Source organism: Trachemys scripta, chromosome 6, assembly GCF_013100865.1.
Source record: "Trachemys scripta elegans isolate TJP31775 chromosome 6, CAS_Tse_1.0, whole genome shotgun sequence".
In the NCBI taxonomy this organism is placed as follows: Eukaryota; Metazoa; Chordata; order Testudines; family Emydidae; genus Trachemys; species Trachemys scripta.
In genome coordinates this window covers 92225108-92251407 of record NC_048303.1, presented here as the reverse complement: position 1 = coordinate 92251407, position 26300 = coordinate 92225108, and the positions used below count along the sequence as shown (strand labels likewise).

Sequence of the window (26300 nt, the reverse complement as noted above, 5' to 3'; positions counted from 1 at the left end):
TTTTCGGCTAGTCCTTTGTTTTTCAACCAAGTGTTACGCTTTGTTTTCATAAGTTGTCTTAAAGATACTTGCCTAAATAATTATTATACTATATAGTAAATGATGGATGGGTATGAAACTCCAATATTTGCTTCCGCCCCTGAAGTACCACTAGTACAGTACATCCCAATTTAGCCTTCTAGAGGCATATATCAAAACCAAAATCTCAAAAGTCAAACTCTTCAGAAGAAAATAAAGTTTGTATTGAGCTGAAAAGTGTCATTTGTTCTTGGGAAAGCTGGTCACTTAATTTGTTTTAACGTGCTGTGCATGTTTTAAACCCCATAATGATCAATCAGGAATCTGAAACTATTCTATTTGGCTTTTACACCTGTAATATCTCTTTTGATCAAATGCATCTGTAACCTTAATGTTTCATTGGCTGACCCTGAAATTAACATTTAATCAACCGTAATATGAGTATTCTAGTTAATGTCTTTGAATATAAAATTTGATGTACCCATTGATTTATATGGCTAATTGGCATTGTGAAAATGAAGTCATTTATTAGAAATAGAATCTTTAGATGCACTATTAAATATATAATAGCTTACTTTTTATTAGTTTTCCAGTGAACTACAGTATGTATAATAATTGCAGTATATGCATTGAACAAACTACTACACTAGCATCATGGCAGGCATTTGATCGATCTTAATTTGACAGAAAGGGGCTATCCTAGAAACAATTGCTTTTCCTATCCTAGGTGTGTATGTGCTGAAGAAAACACAGTGAGCAGTACAGTTGAGTAGATACAGAATACGAATTTATATGTATGAGTAAATGAAAATGCAACAGAAGTAGTTCATACAACAAATGGGGCATATGTGTTTATTTTAATGAGAAAAGCAATTACACAAAGAGTACAAGCTAGAATAAGCAACACATTACTATCAAAATTCATTTAGGAGACTATAATTTCCCAGGGAGAGACCTCGATGTGGTGGTTTATTAGCACTCCCATTATCATGAAAATTATTTTGTTATCTTTTTGACAGATAAACATTGCCCCTTCTGTGTAGTTTTTCATCACTGCACATGTTTTAAGGGTAAATGTCATCGATTATTTATTAAACAGCACCCGCTAACTAGAATCTTTTTCTTGCTACAACAAGAACCCTTTAGGGCTAGATGATGGCTAGTCCCTACACAGGTGAACAAGCACTGGAAGAGTTCACATACAGGAGCTAGGGACAACCCAGTGTTTGTGCATAGGGGTATGCAAGGATTATGGAAGGCTTTGCACTGATAGGAACCCTAATCATACCAGAGAGGATGGGAAGGAGGTGGGGCCTTGGCACTATCCCAGTCTTTCTGCACTGGCTGCTGGCTATGGAAGAAAGTGCACATAATATCATCTTAAAGGGACACCATCAACTCAAAAATCACACCTTCTAAAACTTTTACCAATTTTTATCATTAGTATAGAATATTTACAAAGCAGTATCCCCCAAAGGATCCAGACAAGAGCAGGGCCCCAGAGTGCTAGCTACTGTATTGACACATGCAAAGACACACTCCCTGTCCCCCAAAACTCACTTGTTATAATTAGATAATATGCTTAGATTGGAACACCTAAGATTACTCGAACTAAGAAAGAAGATTGAGAAAATTTTCCTTAATTTTTTCCAGTGCATTTGACAGTAATTTGTATATAAACAAATTCACTTTTCCCCCTAGTCAGTCAGTTCCCTTATTTTGTGTCTTTCACACAGCAATAAAGGAGAGAGAATCTATTTCTTTTTCCTCTAAAGAGGAGAATCTGACTATAAATCTGCAAACTTTGGTAAAGGGATTCAGAGACAGGTGTAGTACCTGAAACTAATTTGAACTCATTTTTTTAAAATTGCCTAAATTTTAAATTGATAGCATCCTTTTAAAGGGTAATGCAGTGGCTGTGTCATGATAAATAAATGGCGCGATAGTTTCCTTTATTCTTGTATGTATTTACTTATGTAGCTTTATTTTTGTTGTGTTGTACTAATTTCTCTTAAAATAAAGTTAATATCATTTGTGAAAATGCTGGACACAGAACAAGTGTATTCTTATCACCTGTTATATTTATAGAGTCAGATCCTGAAGTCCTTACTCAGTTTCTTCTATGGGAATTTGCCTGTATAATGATGTCAGCCAGCCCTTTCTATTTAGTTTCTCTTTTGCCTAACATACTGTGTTCCTAAATGTGATTAGCTTCTTGCACAATGAGTGTGCTCAGTAAAAGGATTATCTTTGCTACAACTGATGTTTCTATCCATATAGCATCCATTTTATCATCATTATGTATTTTATCTGTTGTTGCGAAACTGTATTTAAATATATTTCATACAATTGCAGTGGTGGGCAACCTGCGGGCCGCATGCAGCCCATCAGGGTAATCCGCTGGCAGGCCGCGAGACAGTTTGTTTACATTGAGCGTCCGCAGGCACGTTCCCGGCCAATGGGAGTTGCAGGAAGTGGCGGCCAGCATGTCCTGCAGACGGTCATTGTAAACAAACTATCTCGCAGCCTGCCGGCGGATTACCCTGACAGGCCATGGGGCCACAGGTTGCCCATCACTGACAGTATGGTCTTTTATTTAGTCTTCAAAGAATACTAAATAAAGAATTTACAGTGACACTAGATCATTGTCATCTCTGTACCTTATTTTATACAATCAGAACAAAATAACAAAACATTTTAAAATCAAAAGCTGACATATATGCTCAAACTGTAAGAGCAGTTAAAACTCCAGGGACTTAGAATAATTTTCCATAGTGACCAGTGATACAGTATTCAGTAGTAAACAATTTACACCACCCCTCCAATCTTCATCTGTATATACTTTATATTAAACTAGTCTCTTTAACAAGGAGCATAATGTCCTCTCCATTCACTTTGTCAGTTCAATTTTAGTTGTAGTGATCTATTAATTTTAAGATACAATAGTAGCAGCCAGGACTGCCTAATAGCTTCTCTTTACACTATTCAGTGCTGATAATCCTGTGGGATGCACTTGAAATGACTGATTTTAAATTACTAACATAATTCTGCTCTTCAACAGGTAACCCAGATTTATTATCCTAGTGTTGTGTTGAATTGGCATGGCCTTCTCTGTTACATGGATTGACAGTAGATATAGTGCGGGACACAGTGGCCTGATTTGATTTAGCTAAACTAGGATCATTCACAGATGCTGACAGGCTGGACACCATCCAACTCTATTTCCTATGCTTGTCTTCCAGGCATGCATATCTGTTTTAACCTACTTCAGTAATACCCTCATGTTTAGAAATGGTTTTATAATCCTAATTTCTTAGTTTTTCATTTTCTAACAGAGAAACAGAATATTAAAGAACTAGGAAGCTATTACATTTGAAGCATGAATTAAACCAAATTACAGTAGGGCATTTTTACAATTGGTGCTTCATTGTTTTGGGTTTCTTTATTTTTCTTTTTTCCCTATAACATATAGAGTATTCTTGCAGCAAATACTATGTGGCTTTTTTACATGCTACACAAGTACACAATATCACTGCTTCAAATATAAAGTTAGAATACTAAGATGAGCATTGCTTGGAAATCCTTATGTAGACAGAACAATTTTGTGTTGTAGAGAAAACTGTCATTTCCCCCGAGATGATCATAGAAAAGAGAAGAGCTATCTTCCAAAGAGGGCTTTCCATCTGTGACAGTTTAGCTTCAATTTCTCTGCTTTAGCTCTGTTTGCTTGTTTGCATGTGGGACAGGACCTTGTTATATTGATTTTTCTTTGAATCTGTAAATCAGGAGAGTTGATTTTAATGGCATAATATTAATTGTGCAAGGAATTTCATATATGTATGCAGTCTCAATTCATTCAAGTATCATGCATTTAAAAGCTGTTCTATTTTGAGAAGACTTGGGGAAATAAATTCCATTTAACTCAGTGTATTGGCTGAAGAGGAGATGCTTGGCAGTGAATGCACCAGCAGGGAAAATAAAGATGGAAGGATTTAGAGTAAATAGATATTTCTGAGCAGGTCTGTGTGTTGATGAAAAATTGATCTATAACATCACTAGCAAGGCTTCACTTTAAAGACCATATGCCTCTAGGAGAGTCTGCAGATGTTAAACCTCTGGCTAGGACAGATATGAAGATGACACATACCATGGAGGTAGGAGATGGAATAATGCATAGAAAATCCAGGGCAGGGCTTGGATAGTATGGGGGTACAAAGGAAAATCAGTTTGATGTTCAGTAAGGTCAGTGTTACTGATTTAGAGACATGCTCATATGGAAATACTGTGTATCAACCTTTGCGTAACTTTTAAGCAATGATACTTCACCTACTTCTGAACAATAGGGCTACTGGAATGATTTTACGAGTCTGGAATTTACTTTCTATAAACATATAGCTCTAGGTTTGTCAGAAGAAACAATGGAGAAAATAAATTAGATATTTCTTAACCACATGGTTCAGTGGCAAGTGTCCATTTGACTATATCATTTAACTACAGAAGAAACCTACTCAGTTTGAAGACAATCTGATTCATCCTGGTGATTGCCATGTGCTGTCCATTGAATGCTTTTTGCTGACTTAAAGGGATCAGACACTAATTTCTGATCAAAATAGAAACCAGTTAACGTATTTTAAAGTTGCACTACACAGGAAAATGTATGTAAGGTAACTGAGAGGGGACCCACTTAAGAGGCTGGGGAAAAAAGAGTGTGTTAGAATATGGCCTGATGTCTTTTAAAGTACAAAAAAGATTTGCATTGGGTGAAATCCTGAATTCATTGGCAAAACTCCCATTAGCTTGGGTGGGAAGCTATAAAAATATGGTTAATATTAATATATTGAATAAAAAGGCATCTAAAGGAAGAAAAGTGAAAACAGATATTGTGCTTCATTATAAACACTTGAAGGACACCATCAGCTAAACTTCTCATGGATTTTGTTCAGCAGATTTAAATTATGTTCTGGAATTCCCTTATTGTTTGATTACCAGGGAATGCCCATTAATTTGAAGCTAGTTTATTCTCTTTGTATCCAAGAAAAATATAGTGAATTGAATAAATAATTTACTTCTGGAGTACTTAATGTAGAATAAAATATATTCTCTGGGAAACAGTAAATGATTGTGCTACACCAGCTGTCTGCTTCGGAAGCCTCTACTGATAAAGTAAGAAAGTGCGTGTAAGAGAGGAAAAAGCAATTACAATTTCACCTATTGACTAAGTCACCAAAGGGTCATCCTGTAATTCAGGGGAGATAACCCTAAGATATCTTTTTTGTTAATGTAGTTGTAAATGGGTTGGCTTGGCTGCGCTATTAGCTATTGAGATCATCATCTGTGACCATGTTAAACTCTTAAGCATCAAAAGTGCAGACCATATTATGATATATAATTCTTTAAAATGACTGGAAAGTTGTGCCAAATGTCTAGAGATGTACCAGGATAGGTAAGTGCGAAGATTAACATTTCTTAATACTGTACCATCTTTTGTAACCTGATTTGACACACTCATTTCTCTTGCCATTTAACTGCTTAGGAGAGAAGGGTTGCTCTGAATTGTTCTGCTGTAACAGACTGTTTTAGTGCATCTACCGTCCAGACTGCAGCAAAACAAGAGAGTGTTTATACCAGATCCCAGATGAAAAACAGAGGATCTCAGAATAAGTCTGGTATGCATACACTGTCACTTATGAAATGTTATATTGAGTGAAGAAGATGACCAGATAATATGCACAGTGCTGGCAATAAAGAGTGTGTAATGATTTACATTGGTAGTCTGTGCTTACATCCTACTGTTTACTAACTGAAATTGTTACAGAGAATGAGCTGTCACCTACACTTCCATCAGAAATCTCTACCTGGGTTTGGTGCATTCTAGGAAAGAATGACAGGACTGCTTAATATATGAGCACGTAGAAGGTCATTCAATGTAATTATTCACTTTTAAATTCATCCATAGAAAACTGGTCACCCTTCAGGGATTTGTGTGCAGTTGTGTACACTACATAGGCAGTGAGTTGTATGGGTCCGTGGTGTCTGTGCTCCACCAATATTCAGGAACTTGGGCCCGGCTCCACCAATGTTTGGGGATCTGATGCCGGCCCTGTGACTGGGGTCCTGGGTCTCTGCTGCCGGCCCCGCACCCAGGATCCCGACTGCTGCCCGGGGCTCCACTGCCAGCCCCGCACCCAGGGACATGAAATTTGTGTGGAACATGGGAGGCTTGGGGATTAAAATGAGAGCAGCTGAGAGGTAGACACAGAACAAATAGGAACCTACAAACCTAGATCTTGCTGAGGAGCCTGATTGTGCTCAGTTTGTAGATAGTGGGAGTTTTCCCATTGTGCTCAAAGGGAGAGGGACTGGGCCAAAACTGTAATTTAAACTGTGTTTTAAAACCTGGTGAAAGTCACTTTGCATGACATTTAACAGATTTCCAACTGCACACTGGAAATTAGAAGGTGCTTCTAAACAGGACAGCTGTACGGGAATGAACAGTGTTGAACATAATAACAGGAGCATGCAAAAATAAAATGGAAACATTTATTAAAACAACCACCTTTCCTGTATATTAGACAGATGAGACCTCTTCCCTATGGTCTAGTGGAGATTTAAGAAACAGATGTTCCTTGAGGGGGAAATTCTTCAGGGCCGGTTAGAGAATGGAAACATTGGAGCAATGAAAAAGTTTAATCTGCTGTACCATAGACACATCAACATCTAGACACGTTAATTTAGAAATCTGAAGAGTTCACCTAAACTAATCAATAAATGGATAGGAATAATGAACCAGATCCTAAACAGGTGTAAATTGGCATAGCATCATTGACTTTGGAGCTCCATTGATTTACATCAGCTGAGGACCTGACCCAATAAGCAGAATGTAACATTTTAAAATTGATATGTAGGGTTAAAGGTTTTATTTAAATGTGTGTGTGTGTGTGTGTGTGTGTGTGTGTGTGTGTGTATATATATATACATAAAATATACATATATATATATATAAAATAATCAGCTTACAAGGCAGGTGTGGGGGACAGGACTTGGACCCGTTCAGGGCAGCACCAAAAATTATACAAACCTGGCTCCCATAATACACTATGAAATATAGATGATTGCATAAGAGTATGTCTGATCCCTATCTAGAGAACCTGGTATAATGAATTGATAAAGTTCTGTTTTCTCATCTGAATTGTCAGTTAAGTAAGTTTGCAATAGACTTTAAATATTTTGTCTCTGAGTTTCAGCTGTGTTGGGGGCACTTTGCATTGCTTCACCAGCACATAATGGCCCTAAATCCATCTTAGCTGGCCACGTTTCAAGAACCACATTGTAGAGAAACAGGTATAATGGCTCCTGTACTACCCCTCATCTGACATGAGGCATAGGGTTGAAGCTAGAGAGAGAAAATATGGCCAGGATATTCTTGAGCCATGACATTCCCTTGCTGCTTTAACAGGGGACAGGTCTGAAGCCCAGAATGGGAGGGAAAAAGGAAGGGTGTTGCAAAGGTGTCTTTAAGCCACCTTTAACATGCACTCACATTCCCCCCACCCATCCGCTATCCCAAACTTTAAATACTCTACAATTTTTCAAACAGAAAGTACTTAATACAAAATTATAAGTTCCTGGTACTCAGTTGTAGCCAAGGAACATGTAACAGAAGTGAGTGGGATGGCAGAGGAGTGTGTGTGTACATGCACACAGGTTGCTAAACCACCTTTCCATTTCCCTAAACTTGGGGCTACTAGGCTCTGAGGTGATATGGCAGCTGGGGATACTCGTATTTGGTGAGCTTTGAGCTGATTCAATTGAATCAGTTCTCCTGAATGAGCAAAATCCAGTGTTTTATATAGATAAGTCCTTTTAAGCATGGGTAATTACACTGCAAAGGTATAGGTGTTCATTTTTTGACTATATAAATATCAGTGAGAAATCGATAAGCAGTAGCAAAGCCTACATTATGGATGTAATTCTTAGCAGCAGTGACCATTTGCTTGAAAATGATGCAGAAGCAAATGTATTCTGGCAAATAGAAAAATAAAGTTAAAGAAGTGGGGTGGGGGGGAGTCTGCATCAGTTTCCTGTATAGTACATAATAAGACACTCGCATTCAATGATTGTGAATGTAAAGGAAAAGAATCTAGATTAAAGTCCTTTAAAACTATGTGATAACTTAGTATTAGGATAACCTATTATTAGCCAATAGGATTTGAGGAAGCACAGCACCTTGCAATATTCTTTGTATATTGCACAGCACACTATAGCGTTGTACAATACATATACAAAAATTGCAAATGTAATAAAATTGCAGCTCTCCTCTTTGCTGACTCCTCATGAAGCATCTTATTTGCATGTGTATTTGTAAGAGAAGTTTAGAAGTAAAAATAAAAAAGATAAAATAGCAGTTACTACTTCCATCAAAAAAAGTCTAATATAAAACAATGACACTTTTTTGGGGCAAGAATTGTAAAATGTTGCTCTTAACAGAAGTATTTGAAGCAGGAGGGTACAGTTGTAATACCATTTAACATGTTAATGATTTTGATTAACAGCATAAGATTTAATATTGTTCTGTGGGGTTATTTCTTTGTTCAAGAGGGTGCCATGTGAGCAGTTCAGGCCACAGCACCATGAACGGAAGCTGAGCGGTTTTATTCCACCTGAGTTGCTAATAAGACTATGTATGCTACAGTGCAAAAAGAGAGACCCTTGAGGCTTTGTGGAAATTTATGTCAAAGCCAGTAAAACCATGAAATAAAATCATTTAATCAAAAATATCTCTCATCCTTTAAATACAATGGTGACATGAAACAGTCTGACAAATGGCTTTTTGTAAGGCCGGGTAACCTACAGAATAAAAACAAAGGCTTCAGATTATTTAATTAAAATGATAAACCAGGCTTGCTGTCCATCAATGATGCCAGAAAATATTCCATAACCTCTACCTTGAGAGAGTTCTGCAGAACTCCTCCTTCCTCTGACCCTTGGCTTCATAGCTGCAGTGGGGAAACGCAATAATTTATAAGCCATTACATTTAAGAATTATTTTGGTCCTTCTAGAGGATGCCCACATGAGGTACTGGGCACTGGAGGGATGCCTTTCTTAGCTGGGTACAGAATTGTTGCATTATAACTTTGTGATGTTATTTTGTCAGTTGTAATGCAACCTCATGTTGCAGGGTCATAATGTGATGACATGCTTATTTTGGACTGTTTAAATATCCTTTTATAAAGGTGGACAGACAGATCAAAACTGGGACAGCCCAATGCATTTATAGCACCTTTAGTCCAAGGATTTTAGTATACCAAACAAATAACTGGGCCTCACTTTTGAGGGAAGTATTGTTGTCTCCATTTTACAGATAGAGAAGCTCAGGCACAGAGAGGTTAAGTGATTTGTCCAAGGTCAGACAGCAAGTAAGTAGTATAAGTAGGGATAAGAAATGTACTGTCTGGCTCCCCATTCTGTACTTTAATCACTAGAACAGGGGTCAGCAACCTTTCAGAAGTGGTGTGCCAAGTCTTCATTTAGTCACTCTAATTTAAGGTTTCGCGTGCCAGTAATACATTTTAACGTTTTTAGAAGGTCTCTTTCTCTAAGTCTATAATATATAACTAAACTATTGTTGTATGTAAAGTAAATAAGGTTTTAAAAATGTTTAAGAAGCTTCATTTAAAATTAATTAAAATGCAGAGCCCCCCCGGACCGGTGGCCAGGACCCGGGCAGTATGAGTGCCACTGAAAATCAGCTTACGTGCCGACTTCGGCACGCGTGCCATAGGTTGCCTACCCCTGCACTAGAACATGTTTCCACTAGCACAGTGTTCACAGCTCTACAATGCCCTCAATTCCCAAAACTAGTACAATGCCCTCATTCTTCATAGAGTCCATAGGTCCATCTACCTTTCTCATATGGCAAACAGGAGACTGCCAATGGCATCACAGGGACTCAACTGAGTTATCTTAATGTGGTGTCTACTTTGCAGTTAAAAACCTGTCGCTGGTCCATGCCAGCTGACTCGGCTCAGGCTAAGGGGCTGTTTTATTGCAGTGCAGACACTTGGGCTGGAGCCAGGGCTCTAGGATCCTGCAAGGTGGGAAGATCCCAGAGTTTGGGCTGCAGCCTGAGTCCAAACATCTACACCACAATTAAACAGCCCCTGGAGCCAGAGTCAGTTGGCACGAGCCAGCACCTGGAGTCTAACTGCAGTTGATACATACCTTCAGAGACCAGAGTATTCTGTGTTTTTTAATTTACTTTCATTACTCAGCACAAGACAAATCAGTTCGAAAATTGAACATATGGGGATAATCAGAAGGGGAACTGTTATTAAAACATTTGACTTTAAATATATGTGCCGCTCAAATTACTTAAAAATAATATGAACGAAGGAATTTATTTATTGAATGTGTATTTCTAAAGAAGTATACTTTAACAAGCCATGTAACATTTGAAACCAAAAATTTCATTTTTCATAGGTATTTTGGTGGAGAATTGAATGCACATGCCTTATTTCACTCTAGGATAAATAAGATTTTCAAAAGAAACTTGTTTTAAAGATAAATGTCTCTAATATATTAAATCTAAATTTCCTGTGCAGCTGCTGGTCAATGGAGACATTGGAAGTTGTAACCTATTCTGAGGTAGGAGTAATGAGCTATTCTGCAGGTTGCTTCCTTAAAAGCAGCTGTGTAATGGCAGTTCTAATCTCACATAGCTGACATCCCAAGATGGGTTTTCTTTTTTCTTCTTCATTTACTCCTGTTTCAAAACCAGTACAAAGGAATATTTTTTCCAGTTTGCTTTTTGTGCAAATTTTGTAGAATTGCTAAAAAGTCATTTGATGGAATGAAAGTCTAGTAGAGTTGGAACAAATAATAGGAAATGCTTATTCACAATGTGTTGCAGTCTGTGGAAACGTCTGTCACAGAACATCAATAAGTTAAATACTTGAGCTGAGTGAATTATTTGCATCAGATTAAAATTAAACATTTTTCTGGTCATAGAATGTTCTTGCGCCGATAGTTTTTATTAATTTAAGGCTCACCCAGAGCCCACTGACATCCATGGAAAGACTTTTTCATTGACTTATGGGCATGATCCAGATTTGTCAGGTGAGACTTTTGCTGCAGATTCTTTTAATCATTCTGGATAGTTACAAGTGGCACGATGCTATATTTGTTCCATGCTTGGCTAGGTGAGCAGGCCCTTCTTCTGCAAGAACTCACTCACAAGACTAATGATAGGGTTCTGCAAATTCTTGGACATACAGCCTTGAAAGTCACTGTCCCCAAAAAGTACACTCGGACACACATGTTCACAGAAATCAAATTCGAAAGGGGAGGGAGCAAGCTGGAAGTAAATGAATTAAATCAAATATTGAATGAATAGTTGCTGGAAACATTTTTCACCATTCGTCCATCTTTAAGAAAGAGTATGGTTTTTAATAGTTTTTAAAAAAACTAAATAAATTTGACAAATAATATTTATAAATTACTGTTACCTTAGCACACTGAATCAAATGTCATGCTACAGGTTATAAGATGGTTATCACAGGAGTCAGGAAGGATTTCTCCACCGTATATAACTTTGCAGATTTGGCTTAGATGTGTAGGAAGGGGTTCCCTCTTCTGAAGAATCAAGTACTGACCACTGTCAGAGGCTGAATACCACATATATAGCCTAGTCCAATATGGCAAATCCTGTGGCCTAAATATTCTCGAGTGACTACTGATCTTGGTTTGTATGCAGTGTAGTTATAGCTGTGTTGGTCCCAGAATATTAGAGACGAGGTGGATGAGGTAATATCTTTTATTGGATGAGCCTGGGAGCTTAAATTCATTACTCTGCTAGACACCAAAAATCATGGACTGAGATACTGGATTTATGGCTAATTACAACAGTACTTTTTTAAGAATTACACTAACCCCCTCTTTTTGTCCTATGACTGCAGAAGTGTTAACGGGCCTTGAATGGTTCATTACAATATATGCTAATTACTTATGCTAAAAAGTCTGTTTCACCTTGTATTTTGCGGTGATGCTCCTTTCACGGAGCTGAAGAAGAGTTCTGTGTAGCTCGAAAGGTTCTCTCTCACCAACAGAAGTTGGTCCAATAAAAGTTATTACCTCACCCACCTACTTTCTCTGTTGATCTTAGGTGTTTTTTACTTTTGGGTGCCCAACTTTAGACACTTTAAAGGAGTCCAATTTTCAGAAGGTTCTGAGCATCCATTGTCTGAAAATCAGGCTCCTTTAAGGCCTCTCTTGTTGTGCACCCCAAAATTGAAGTACTCAGAACCAACAGTCATTTTTTGAAAAATTAGGTTTGTTTCTTAATCCAAGCTGAGAAAGAATACATGTGCTCAATTGAATTTTTAACTCTCCCATGATTTCCTCTTAGGTGTTTCCATGATGCAATAGTATATGACGGTGCATTTCAGATTTAAGTGTTTCATCTGAAAATTCAAGTGAGCTGTCATTAAAAGACGTTGCTTCCCACTGTGAAGGATTTTCAAGCTCACAGGGAGGCCACAAACAATATAACATATTGCATTAGTTTCAGCTCAAAGAAGAAACATTAATTAAGGGATGAAATACCCACAATTAATGCAAGTAGCTGCTGTGTGATTTGAATATACTGTGAATACATAAATGCTAAATCACATGTTTATGCTCACAAGGCAGTGATGATTATTCTCCAATTATTTGAATTACTTTCTGATAAGCAGTTTAAAGGCAAAAAAATACTGACAAGTTGGAATCACAAAATCAGTTTTATACAAAAATAAAACACACAAAAATATATTGAAGGTTTAGCTTGTTACTGAGAATCAGTACAATTTTAAAGAATGTCATATACAGGATAAAGTGACAGATACGTTTTAGAATGTCAAATTGCGAACATTGATCAGTTTATTTTCTGAATGTTAATCTTTTTCTTGTAGCTAGGAGACCCAGACCTTGACCAAAATAGTTGTAGTTCAAGTTTTCCTCTCAAAAACTACTGTAGGCTATCTTCATTCATGGAGCTGATGTCAGAGGTTATAGATCTGTATCAAGACTGTTTACTGTATTCAAGAGGAAAGCTGAACAGTCTGAAAAACACTTCTTGGCATTTAAAAATATGAAGGCCAGAATGATGCATAGGGAAAGGAAACTATGTGGTAGAAAGCACTCCATTTGGGACTTTGCTTCTGTTTCTGACATACCTTCTGTTTGAGGAAAATTAAATGTGTTTTTATATAGAAAGTATTTCAACAAAAAGCTGGGGCTGTTGGACAATTGGGTTTGTGTGGTCTTTGTTGACTAATAACTCCACAACATCCTGAAGGGAGGTGGAGGAAACTAGAAAAGGGTTAATTTTCTAAATAAACATCCTTAATTTTACAATGGCCTCTTTCGGTTTGACTGCATCTTCCTGGTCCATGCAGGAGCATTCTAGCTGCAAGTCACTCGTGGTAGGTGTTCCTTGAATTAAGGTAATCAGGGGAGGTTCTTAAAGTTATTTCTAAATGCTGTAGGAAGACTGGAGATACAGGAAGATCCAAAATATCAAGAGACAAAAGTAGACAATGAGAAACCCCGTGAGGCATTTTGTGGATGTAGGCCACAGTGTTTTTTAGGACATACACTAGATTGCAATTAAATTCTGAGATTGTTTTGCTGTGGAGGCTCTATAATTCAGTTCCCACATACAGTGTTTCATTTTTGTTTTTTATTTGTTTGTATGTTTTTGGCTGGATAATGATCACAGGACATGACTGACTTACAGTCACGAGTAAATTGCAAAAGATTCAGACAGCGACCCTGACAATTTCCCCTCTGCTTCTCTGTGACCCTGTAATAGTCCCTAAATGTGCTACTAATTATGTACGCTACTTGCAGCCTAGCACTGGGTTATCTGTGGTCTCTGATTCGCTTCAGATTGAAGATTGAAATGTCTGTGGGCAGCAATACATACATAGGTGGGGGGCGACAAGTCTGGCATCTTCTTTGCAGGAGATTTCTTTATACTTCTTTGGTGTGTGAGGAGAGGGAAGCAATATCTGCAGCAATAGCAAATATTCGTTAAGGAAACACTCTGGATTTCCTCAGTTTGTCTGAGCATGTTCACCCCATCTATCTCTCTCTGAATGTGCTAGTGACCAGCCATTTCTTTGTTCATCTGTTGGCCACTCAATATCTAAGAGGCACAGAACCATACATGGGTGGCTCAGCCTAAACATTCATTCTCCTCTTGGTGTGAGGGGCAGATATTTAGACTTGTCATGACCCTTGTACAGCAGGGTAGGAGAGAGAAGTTTAGGAGTGGAAAGAGAAGTGACCTGTTGACGGGAGAGTCCGAGGAAGAGACATGAAAAAAGATAGGGGAAAAGAGAACTGAAAAGGAGAACGAGTAAGGGGAAGAGAACTGTGGAGAGATAAAAGGGAAGAGAAAGAGGAGTAGGCTTTGGGGAAAAGACTTGCATTCAGATACCATGGTGATTATGGATGGGTTTTTGGGTTTTTTTGCCTGAGGTTCGAGGGTAGTGGTGCTGGCTACTAGTTGCATTTTCCTGCTCCTAATATAATCTCCTTTCCTAAAAATACATTGTTATGTAATATTTAAAAAATAATAATTGCTAGGAAAGAATGCTCTTGTATTTCTCTGGTGGTAGTTTATTCTCTCTCTCTCTCATTTAGTTCATAAACTGTAGTGGATGAAGGGTAAAGAGGTGATAATAAAACTTGCTGACTACAAATTTGGCTACAGCCATACCACAAGATTGGAATATAACATCCAGGCAAAGATTCATAAGTACCTCTGCTATCCTGGGCTTCATGCCTGTATCTCTGTCCAGCTTCCAACTTCTGCCCTACACAACAGACTTCCCCACCTTTTAGTAATTTGGTTGATGGGTCATTCTGCTCTTAAATGATATAGCCAGGAGCCTCAACAGTCTCTTCTCAGGACAGATCTTCAAGGAAGGAATCCCCTTGTGTATCTCTTTTAGGATCTTTAAGAGGCAAGAGAGATCATCATAGGGGCTTGGGAGAGCTTTTTCCCTCTTCCTCAGACATAAGAGATAAGTGGAAGACTTGTGCAGCCCACTTGTTTTCTCCCCTTCACTCTCATAAGGGACACCTGGGACCAGGGCGGGCTCTGGCTTTTTGGCTGCCCCAAGCAAAAAAAAAAAAATGGGGCGGCCAGAACAGGGGGGGAATCTGTGGCACAGACGGAGCGCGGGGCAGGGGAACTGGCTAGCGGGGGCGTGAGGGAGGGAGTGGGCGGGAGAGAGAGAGAAGGGGGGCGGCCAGGGCTACAGCGGGACCTCCCGCCACCTGCCGGGAGGGCTCCGCTCCGGTCAGCGGGGAAGGAAGGATGAGGACTGCCCTGCCGGGCTTGCTGCAGGGTGCTCCCTCTTCTGCGCCGCCGCTCCCTACAGGGTGGCCGGAGCAGGAAGGGGAAAAAAAAAAGCGGCCATGCCGCCCTAGGATTGAGCGGCCATGCCGCCCTAGGATTGAGCGGCCATGCCGCCCTAGGATTGGGCGGAATGCCGCCTCCTACATGCTGCTGCCCCAAGCACCAGCTTGCCAGCCCTGCCGGGGACAGAATGTAGCAAAGAATTAGATGGTCCTCTTTTGAAAATCTGGCCACTTATTTTGGTACCCAAGTGGGATCTGAACTCTTTGGAAAATCTGGCCTTTAGTGTTTAATGTCCTCTGCTTTTGTTTTTGTGTTGTCAATAACCCCAACCAATGACATGTTTTAACCAAATATTATAATCTTAAAAGAGAACACCTGTACAATCTGAAATCAATGCTGTTGCACTGGCAAAACTGAGAAATGACATTTTACATTATAGTAGAAATACTCAGAAATGGTCCTTGTTTCCTCAAGACTGAAGCTTGATTAGGATTCTTTCTCAGTAGGAAATGGGGAGAAGAGCATGCTGCAATTAATTAAAGGATATTTCCCTCCTCAATCTTTCAAGTCATTAACAAATAGTAATTTGATGCAAACCAGGAGAGGGAAAGGATTGGGTTTGGCTTTTGGTTTTTGCTTATGGTAAGCCATAATCATGTGATCAATTACACTGCAATAGACTGCATTTCTAATACAGTTCCTGTCAGGTGAGGGGAAATGTGGCTGTGTACTTTTACTTTAGATGCTATTTATATCAGTCAGTACGTTTAAAATATTTTACGTTCTGTTCTATCATAAGTTATCTCAGAACTGGATACAAATTCATGTTAGCTCTTAAGCTGAAGAGAAATATTCTGTAGTTGTCTGGAAGACTTTAAGAACATGTTCTTCATTTTGCTTTCAGTTTGTCCTCAGCAGCCATACCATCTCAGGTTGTGATCTTGTCAGATTTCATAAGTTAAGCAGGGCTGAACCTAATTATTGGTTGGTTGGGAAAGGAAATTTGGGGTGCTTCTGAAATGGCAATGGTTGATTCGGAGTCAGTGTACTGAAACCATACTCAAGTGTAATATTAGATGGCACTGTGCTGTTGGAGGTGCTGCAATTCAGATGAGATGTAAAATTAAGGTCCTGATTGCTCATAATCATTAAAGAATCACACTTAGTCCTTGCAAGGTGTCTTGGATACATCTCAACTTTTTACCTAAATTCTCCCTATAATTTCAATTGGATAATTATTTATCGTCATCAGACCATCAAGTACTCCAGTATTACTGTGCACTTTGTCATATTCCAGCCCGAAGGTAATAGTATTTTCAGGGACAGATGACGTGGCTATTGCATAGATACTGGTATTGTGTGTAAAGTGTTTTGGGATCCTTCAATATGAAAGACAGTAAATGTAAGTTGTTCTTTCCATGAGTTCGCAGAATTAAAATATAAATACTAGATTAAAGAAATGTGATTCTCTCCAAGGAACTGAGGAATTTTTTTTATAATATCACCTTGCAAAATTAGATCTCACAAAAATATTAAAATTAGTCACATACTTCTACATCCTACATTAAATTAAAATTGCCACCAGAATGTAAGAACAGCAGGAATAAGAATTTATTTTTAATCTTTGCAACAGTCACAGAAAAATACATATAATTAAACTGACTGAAACAAGATCTCTTGTTTCCTACGCTTCATATATGAATCTAGATACCCAAACTGAAGGAAATACATAAGATATTCAATCACGCCCAGAATCAGGATAATGCAAGCTCCAGTTTTTAACAGATGGTTACCTACCCAAAGAAAGAATGGAAATGACCTATCACTAAGACAAAAATTGAAATTGTCCTATAGATTATTAACTAAAGCTTGACAAGAACAAATTATATGGCAGTCAAACAAATGACACCAAGTAAGTATCCAAGTATCAAAAAAGTGCCTACGGACACATTTACCTGTATGTCCTCAGTGTACCAAACTACCACTAGAATATACCTGTGAGCACACCATAGGTATGTCCAAGCTGCAGAGATCAGACCTTGAGCCTAACTTTCCTCACATTAGGGGATATTTAGATCTAGAATTTTGGTTTAGTCCGTAAAAGAGATTGGATTAGCTGTGAAGTTCAGTTCAGATGTGGATGCAAATTTCCTTTAAGTTTGTGGGAATTTTTTCTATCACGATTGCTCATGCTTGTGTATTGTATATGTAAACATAAATAGTTAAAAAGGTGTGGGGAAAGCTGAAATTAATGATATTATTCATTAAGGTTTTATAACAAATTTTCCACTGGGGTTATTAAAATTTTTTTTAAGTGCCAATGTTCTTACGAGCATAGTTATCATACCACTAGTTTTAAATAGACTATGTAGCAATATAAGAAATTATAAATCCTATAATGTCTCTTCTTGTGTATATATTTGGTTGTTTTTGTTTTGATTTTTGCTAGAGCAGCTCTTTTTAGGATTTTGTTTTTAAAGCTATTGCACTTTTCAGACATTCCAGGAAACTCTCAAATGTTTCATTATGTTCTTGATGTGTTGTTGCAAATACAAGAATGTCATCACTGTAGTTCCAAGCATTCTTCACAGGACTGATTTGTCTGACGTGTTCAAACACTGCCGACTCTGAGGAAATTCCAAACCACAATCACTAGCATTGTGGGATGGGATCAATGGGAAAAGTGGTTGTATCTAGCCTATGTTAAGACATAGTTTGAATTGATATTAAAGTTTTGGCCTCTTTGTTTTTGAGATGTATGCAGTCAGGTGTGGTATACTCTCTGTTTGTAAATGAAACATGTTAATTTATTATTTTACAGTGGATAACATGCCCACACAGTTGCATATCACGTATTTGGCTTTTTGAGTAATGTACTTGCTCAAAGATTATTTGTCCTGTTAGTTTGCACAGTTCCTTTTCTATTAATTCTCTTGGGCTACTGGTATAAATGCCTCAACTGTGAACCTGGCCATCCTTTATTTTACCAATAAATATGGCAGCATATTCTGCTAGTAGTTTCTTAATGCTGTTATTCACTTTGGGGGCAGGAAGGGTAATGGTAAATTGTGGGACGCCAAGTAATTTTATTTTAAACAGTATTAAAAATATTTAGTACAGAGAAACAAGAAAAGTTAGGTCAGGTCTTGCTAATTGTTTTTTAATTAATAATAACCAATCTTAGCTAAATCCTATGAAATTGAAAAAAATATTTAAATCAGTTACTTAGAAGAAACCATTTCAGGAATTGTCTTAAAACGGGTCAATTACAAATATTAAGAATCTTAAATCCCACTATTTATTTGTTTACCAGTGATTAGCCTCAGTCTCATCTCCAGGAATAGATGGTCTAACCATTTGGTGATTAACAGGAGAACTGTTAATATAAGTTATAACAACATTTCCGTATTCCAACAAATTATTACAAGAGTTTTTACACCTCATCTGTTGGCAACGTCTTGCTTAACTTTCTCTCACCAATCCAAACTGAAGTTCTGGGGAGGTTTTCCTTGGGTTGATTTCTTTTTGTGCATTCTGTGTTCTTAGTTGTTACCGTAGCTTGCTTGTAGAGATGATGGACAGGGTAAATTGTAGAGTGCTGGAGTTATCACTTCTAAGGGTTTTTTAATACTCCCTTCCTTCCTATTTCCGCGAAATTAAGAAAACCCCTTCTGCTTCTGAATATGCTATTGAATTAATATGCAACCATTCTAATGGCCTTTGTTCCTTGTGGCAGGAAAAATCTCAGATAACCTTTTGACATTAGCTTAACTCTAATTTTTCTTTTTATTCAGCTCTTTTTCTGAGATAGTCCTTCAATTTTAATAGAGTTCAACATGAAATTAAATTTAGTTTTAAAAGTCAAACACTCCTAACCTTTCTTTAAAAGATTTTAGTTTTTAAAATCTTTTAATATCAAATAAGTATTAGAGAGTCTTTAGTTTGAATAGTTATTAAAAAAGTTGTTGATTCTACATGACAATTTTTAGAAAGTTGATTCTTCTTGTTGGTTCAGCACTGCTAATAATTAACTTATTTCCCATTAATATGAATATTCTATACTTATATGGCTTCTTGTATTAGTGATCAGTTTAGCAAGGTCGGCCTTACTTATTTTTGAAAATTCAGTCTACTTCTTTATCAGCACCTGGTGTGTCTTGATCAGATTTGGTCAGTCTCTGTTCAGTGAACCTTTTTTAAAAAAAAAAAAATTTATTGTTTCTAATATAAAACCATAGATTTTGAAGATTTGTGATGATGTGAAGTGTCACATGGCTTCTTACTTTGACACACCAAGGCAGACTAATCTCTCCACAAATGCCACAGGTTTTCCGTTTTGTGGGACATTCTCTTTTCTGAGGATACGGTTGACTAAACTTTCAGCAAGTCTTTTCTGACTGGATGACTTGTCTTTTCTGGTTATGTGCACTTTGTTGCACACTTGCAGATTTATTTATTTATTTATTTATAGGCCTGTAGATGAGACATTTCCAGTCCTCTGCCATGTAGTGAGAGATCTATGAAAGGGGTTTCAGTCCTTGGCACGTCTTCATGTTTTATATCTGCTGGAAATTTATTTATTGCTTCAGATCATCATTTTTGTTTATGGGATTTGCATATTTGGCTAGTGTCCCCAGGTGTTTAATGTTCATCTGTTGATTGAGCATTGTGTTGCTTGGTGGACATATGTTAAGTATCATGAGTGGCATTGTGGTATAAAATATTTGGCGAGTTCTTCTCTGCATTGAGCATATGTGCCATATGTGTCTTCTGGCATTTATTGATTTGGACTTATTCCCATCATATTTACTTCATATCATTATAGTCCTATGCTTAATTGCAGCAAACTCCGATTTTTTTACTTTTCATGTGTTTTGTGGTGTCAGTAGCTTCTAAGTAGTGGCCATATTTTCTGTACCATTTGCATCATAATTAATCTGTTTGGTGTTTCCACATGAGTAAATAGTGGTATTAATTGCATTTGGTGATTGTAATTTCTGATTTCTGGTTTTTCTCATTTTCAGTATTTATTTCTGGCTGCTTTAGTGTCTTGTAACTTTTTGGCAAATCAATTATTTTGGTGATACTTTGTAAGCTCTACAGTTCAGGGGCCATTTTTTTTTATATGTATTTGTACAGTGCCTTGCACAGTGGGCAGGGCTAGCTCCAGGCACCAGCTTGTCAAGCAGGTTCTTGGGGCGGCCGCTCCAGAGAGGGGCGGCACGTCCAGGTATTCGGTGGCAATTCGGAGGACGGTCCCTCACTCCACCTGGGAGCAAAGGACCTCCCGCCGAATTGCCGCCGCAGATCATGATTGCGGCTTTTTTAATTTTTTTTTGCTTTTTTGTTTTGTTTTGTTTGTTTGTTTTTGGCTGCTTGGGGCGGCCAAAACCCTGGAGCCGGCCCTGACAGTGGGGCCCTAATCCATGACTGGGGACCTTAGGTGCTACCCCGATACTTATAAGCTATTGTTATATTCAAATTGCATCTGCATAAAGATGAGCAGAAATCAGTTGTTCGTTAGAAATAAAATAACACAAGCATTTTTAAACAAATACTCCTTGGAGCTTTTAGAAACAACATTTTTTGTTTGCATTCTTGATTTCCACACTGTGGAATACACATCTGCTTATCTTACTGTTACTAGTTGCATCCTAAAAGTGGAACACAGTATGGACAGAAGTGATATAAATTTTAATTTACAGAAGATAATGTGATCAGAAATTCAATTCCATTAAAGGAACCTTGCCATTTTCTGTTTGTTTCCCTCCCAAGTCTCTACTTTTTAAAACCAATTTTTAAAAAATAATAGCAGCTGTTTTATTGGTTATTTTTAGTTTAATCAAAGGAATCCATAGTTGTGATATGTTAATAATTTTTGCTTTCAAATCCTGCTGTCATTCATATTTTTGTGTGTGAAAGGAAAAAAAATCACATTTACAATTGAATGCCTTGTTTTGATCTGATTTGTTGTCAGTAAATGTTGAGTGTACTTGCAGTATTAACTTATCACCTCTGGTCAAGACCATGAGGTGGCACAGTCAAAATTTATTCTTTTCTAGGAGTACATCTGGGGAAATAGTATGAACATATTTCACAAGCACTTATTCACATTTCAAAATGAATTTACTTCTACGGAGTTCACATTCTATTTGTGGTTACTTTCCATGAATATTCTAGCAATCTGATACTGACTGGAATGTTTCACAAATTTTAATGAATATTGGAGAATATTGACTAAGAAAATTTTTAATGAATAAGTGCAAGTATTCACACTAAATCAGAAAGTGATGCTGTTTTGTTCTCTTTTATCATGTCTTGTCCATGTGCTGTTTCAGGTTAAATGCTATTCCCATGGCCATTACAGGTCACATGATGACCCTAGGGTCAGAAGTGTAATGGAAAGAGGCAATTTCACCTGGTTATAAATGGGGGGCCATTAACATCAGTGGGAGTTGCACCCACTTATGCCAAGATGGAATACAATCCATAGTGCCATTCATTAGGCTTTTCATAAACAGTCCACATTCAGTGCCTATGCTGTGACTTTATTTCAGATTGGTTTGTGCTTTATTCCATGTGTTCAGAGATCTTGAGATTGATTCTATACTGCCTGCCCCCCTGTACACTCACTTGCATCTGTACAAAGAAGTGCAAAATGTGAATAAAATGCTAATAAACTAAAATGGTAAGGCCTGATTCTCAGCTGTAGTTGAAAATCCAGGTCATATTATTTTACAATTATGTTGCACGGATATAAGTGACTATCCAAGGATCAAGGCAGTGGAGAAACATGCCTCTTGCATTTGGGGTGAGAGTAGCACAGGCAGCACCAGGGATGTGTTTGTGAAAATACTGCAGGGTTTGGTTCACAAATGAATCACAGTGATCCTCAGAGGTTTGAGTTTGAAAATCCTAGGGAGCATCCCATTCCCCCAATCCTACTCCCCTATTCCAATAAGCCTCAGGACACCCTCTTCAATATAACCTACATTGGATGCCTTTCTGTGGGCACTGGGTGGTCACTCCTAGCAGATTCTTCAGGTCTTGATTGCAGGCATATTTGCTTAATATTGTAAGTGCCATGCACAAGCCTTATTATTTTTCCTTCCTATATCTCCATTGTTTCTGTTACTTTATAGCGATATAGAATTGGGGATGGGGAGTTGGCTTTTGCATATAATGGTAAAAAGATGTATTGAAAAAGCAATGAACTTCTGCTGTGTACCTCAGTATACAGGGCAGTGTGAGCCATTATGAAATTATTGTAGCCTTTTGGACACACTGTACTTTGTTCATGATGATCCCTGCTAATAATATCCAATACATCCTGCCTTTCCACCTTGCTTATTTTTGAATTTCCAGTTTATGGTAGCATTAAGACACTCTGGGCAGTGCATTTTGAGGGGATTATGGCACTTCTCGGGTGGCTAAATTCACTTGGCTTTATGCCACATGCCTCATATCACCACCAGAGGCATGCAATAATTTGCCACAAAATGCATTCCTGTCATGTCTTATTTAAATGGATGATGATCCATTGAATGTATACACACGTCTCAGAAAAATACCTAATGATTCATGCCTAGAAATTTCTACATTTTGGCTGTCTTTCTAATCTGTTACTTGTAACTTTTTTTCTCCTTTTAATGCTAATTTTACCCATAATCGGCAGCAACCATAATCACTCCCACTGGGGTTAGTGAACACATTGCTATGGTGGCTCCTGGCATAACTGGTCAGTCCCAATTCTAATAGCATTACCGATTCTAGTCATGCATTTTAGCCACATGTCTGAAAAAATAAATCCTAATGGGCCCAATTCTTCAATCTCTAACTCCAGTTTTACCCATCTAGCAGGCCCAATATATGTTAGCCAAACAGTGGCTGATATTTGTATAAATCACATCTTGGTCAAAACTATATCTTGATCAGCTAAAGGCATGTAAAGATGACATTGTAATGCAAAACAGAACCCAATCACAGTGAAATTTGGTACATAAATACCAGTTCATGGCTTCATATCCCCTCTAAGTATTGGTCTGTGTGTCTGTATTTATTTCAGCTGTAATAAAGAGCTGTTAAAGTAATTTAATTTTGTATTCTTTCAAGTCATCAACCCATGCTTCTGCTCAGCCAGTGATGCCAACCTTTATCAGCCATTACTCCTCCAATTACCCTGAAAAACCCTCACACTTTCCCCTATATCACCAGTTATGCATGGGAGCAGTAATGTATACAAATCTGCAAAGTCACTACATGGTATCTCTTATCATTATTTCTCAAATCCCCGTGTAGCCTCCTCCACCATGATGCCTATTGAAAACTAGACAGCGAGTAAGCAGCTGATGTACTGTGACTGTTGCTTATCGTGCTAATTAATTTGTGTCTCACTGTTGTTTTGTGCTCTCCCTCTCTGTTTTGTATCATCCTGTTGTCTTTTTTTTTTCCCCCACAGAACCTCTGCCTCACTCCATCATGGGCACTGAATCCCTAGTAATAAATAAACGTAGTGTAGTGAATGAGGCTGTTGTGTGTGGACCCCTGCTTCTTTATTGCACATCTTGGAAGCTTTGTGGTGAATGTGGCAGGGGAGTGGTGTAAAAGAAAGGATGGTCTTATGGTTAAGATTGTTGAGTACTACCCTGGGCAACTGGCTTTTATCTGTGTCTCTACCACAAAGGTCTATGTGATGCTGGGCAAGTCATTTAAATGAAACTTTTCACTGGTGGCCACTATGTTTTTCATTTTCTGGATGCCACATTTAAGATATCTGGGGCCAGATTTGCAAATATGCTCATAAATGCAACTGAGGGATGCAATGGGTGCTGTGGTCTGATCATATGAAGTGCTATATGGTATCATAATACATATGTACAAGGTGACAGAATTAAGGTTGCACAGGCAATCCTAATTGTGCCATTTCCTGCCTTTTAAGGGCTTGAGTTTGCAAACTTAACATTCTTTTAATGTAGTTTTTTTTGTGTATAATTTAACATATATATTGCAGTAGCTCATAAAGGCTATAGCCAGATTGGGCTCTGTTATGCTAGACACTGTACAAACATAAAATAGAGGCCCTGCCCCGGAGAGCTTACAGTTAAAAAGACAAAACAACAGGTGCATGAGGCAAACAAGTGGACTGAGGGAATCAGTGTTACATATAGTAAGCTGCGTACAATTTGTAGTCATTCAGTAGACTTGGTGATAACTCATCACCTGCTTCTCCTGGCTACTGAGTCGTCATTTACAGACTGCCACTAAGGGAAAGGGTAGGGTGGTGTGGCTTCTGAGAAAAGATATGTGCCTTGCCTCCTTTCTTCAACAACCAACTAGTGCAGCAGTGGGCAAACTTTTTGGCCTGAGAGTCGCATTGGGTTTCGGAAATTGTATGGAGGGCCAGTTAGGGGAGCGGGTTGTGACCTGGCCCCCACCTCCTATCTCCCCCCCACCCCGGATTCCTGCCCCATCCAACCCCCTCCCCCCCATTCCCTGATGGCCCCCCCGGGACCCCTGCCCCATCCACACACACCCCCGCTCCCTATCCCCTGCCAGCTCATCCACCCCCCCCCGCCCCCATTCAACCTCCCCTGCTCCCTGCCCCCTTATCGTGCTGCCTGGAGCACTGGTGGCTGGCGGTGCTGGAGCCAGCCATGCCACCGCCACCGCGCAACACAGAGACTGGGTCAGGCCGGGCTCTGCAGCTGCACTGCCCCAGGAGCTCGCCGTCGTTGCGCCGGCAGCGCAGCGCACTGAGGCTGCGGGGGAGGGGGAACAGCAGGGGAGGGGCGAGCCTCCTGGGCCAGGAGCTCAGGGGCCGGGCAGGAGGGTCCCATGGGCCATAGTTCGCCCACCTCTGTACTAGTGCTTGCAAACTCCAGAGCCTGGCTGAGGAGCAGAGCTGTGTCCATGTACCTTGCCCTTAAAGTGCTTATAGTAAGTATTTGGTCTGAAGTGAAGAAATTTCACACTGCTCTTAATATGTTAAGACTTCATTTTATTTTAAACGTCACAATAGAAAAATCATTGCAGCTTTTACTATAGCCATATCACCTACAAGTGTTACTGTCCTGTTGTGTACTTTCCCCTCTTGCATGTATATATAAAAAAATTGTAGTAGTGTCTACTTTGTAAAGCTGGGTGAAATTTTTTGGGCAAAACTTTTTCACTCAAAATATATATATATTTGGATTGATCAAAATTTTTTTTCAAATTCATGTCAAATTTGTGGAATTGTTTTGGCTAACCCTCCAAAAGAAAATTCCACATAAGTCACAATATTTCATTTCAACATTTTCAAAAGGAAACGTTTATTGAGTCAAAATCACTGTGAATTTTGCTTTAAAACATTTTTTAAGGGGGGGGGGGGAAAAACCCTGAAATGAAATAAACAGTTTAATTTCAGGTTGAACAAAACCTTTCATTTGCCCTGAAACTAATTTTTTTCAGTTCAGCCACTGAGCTGAAAAATCAGTTATTCACATAGCTCTGCTACTATGTCTAGACACTTTCCAGACACTAAAGGACAGTCCCTACTCTGAAGAGTTCATTGAAGGACAGTCATAATCTTGCTCTCCCTTATGTGCAATTACCTTGAGGACCCTCTAATGCAAGTCCTCCTCCGCCACAGGGCAATAATAATTTTAGGCAACACTGATTGTATTATTTGACTATTCTCGAATACTTTTAGTCTAGTTTCTTTTTGAAATAAATTTTGCTGCCTCTTTGGTGCTTTTCTGGCCAATGAAACGAAGGCAATAGCTCGCAGAACTGCTTGATATACTATACCTTGGTGGATTTTTTGTTTCTGGTGGTGTTTTGCTTGTTTGTTCTGATAATAGCAATCTGTATTTTATTGAAACTGTGTACAAT

General features: G+C 38.5%; 1 protein-coding gene across 4 annotated transcripts in view; it reads left to right on the top strand.

Moving 5' to 3' along the window:
* The window catches only part of TRPM3 (transient receptor potential cation channel subfamily M member 3), a 395690-nt gene that overhangs the window by 823 nt on the left and 368567 nt on the right, over positions 1–26300 (top strand). The gene's annotated exons all lie outside the window — the stretch shown is intronic.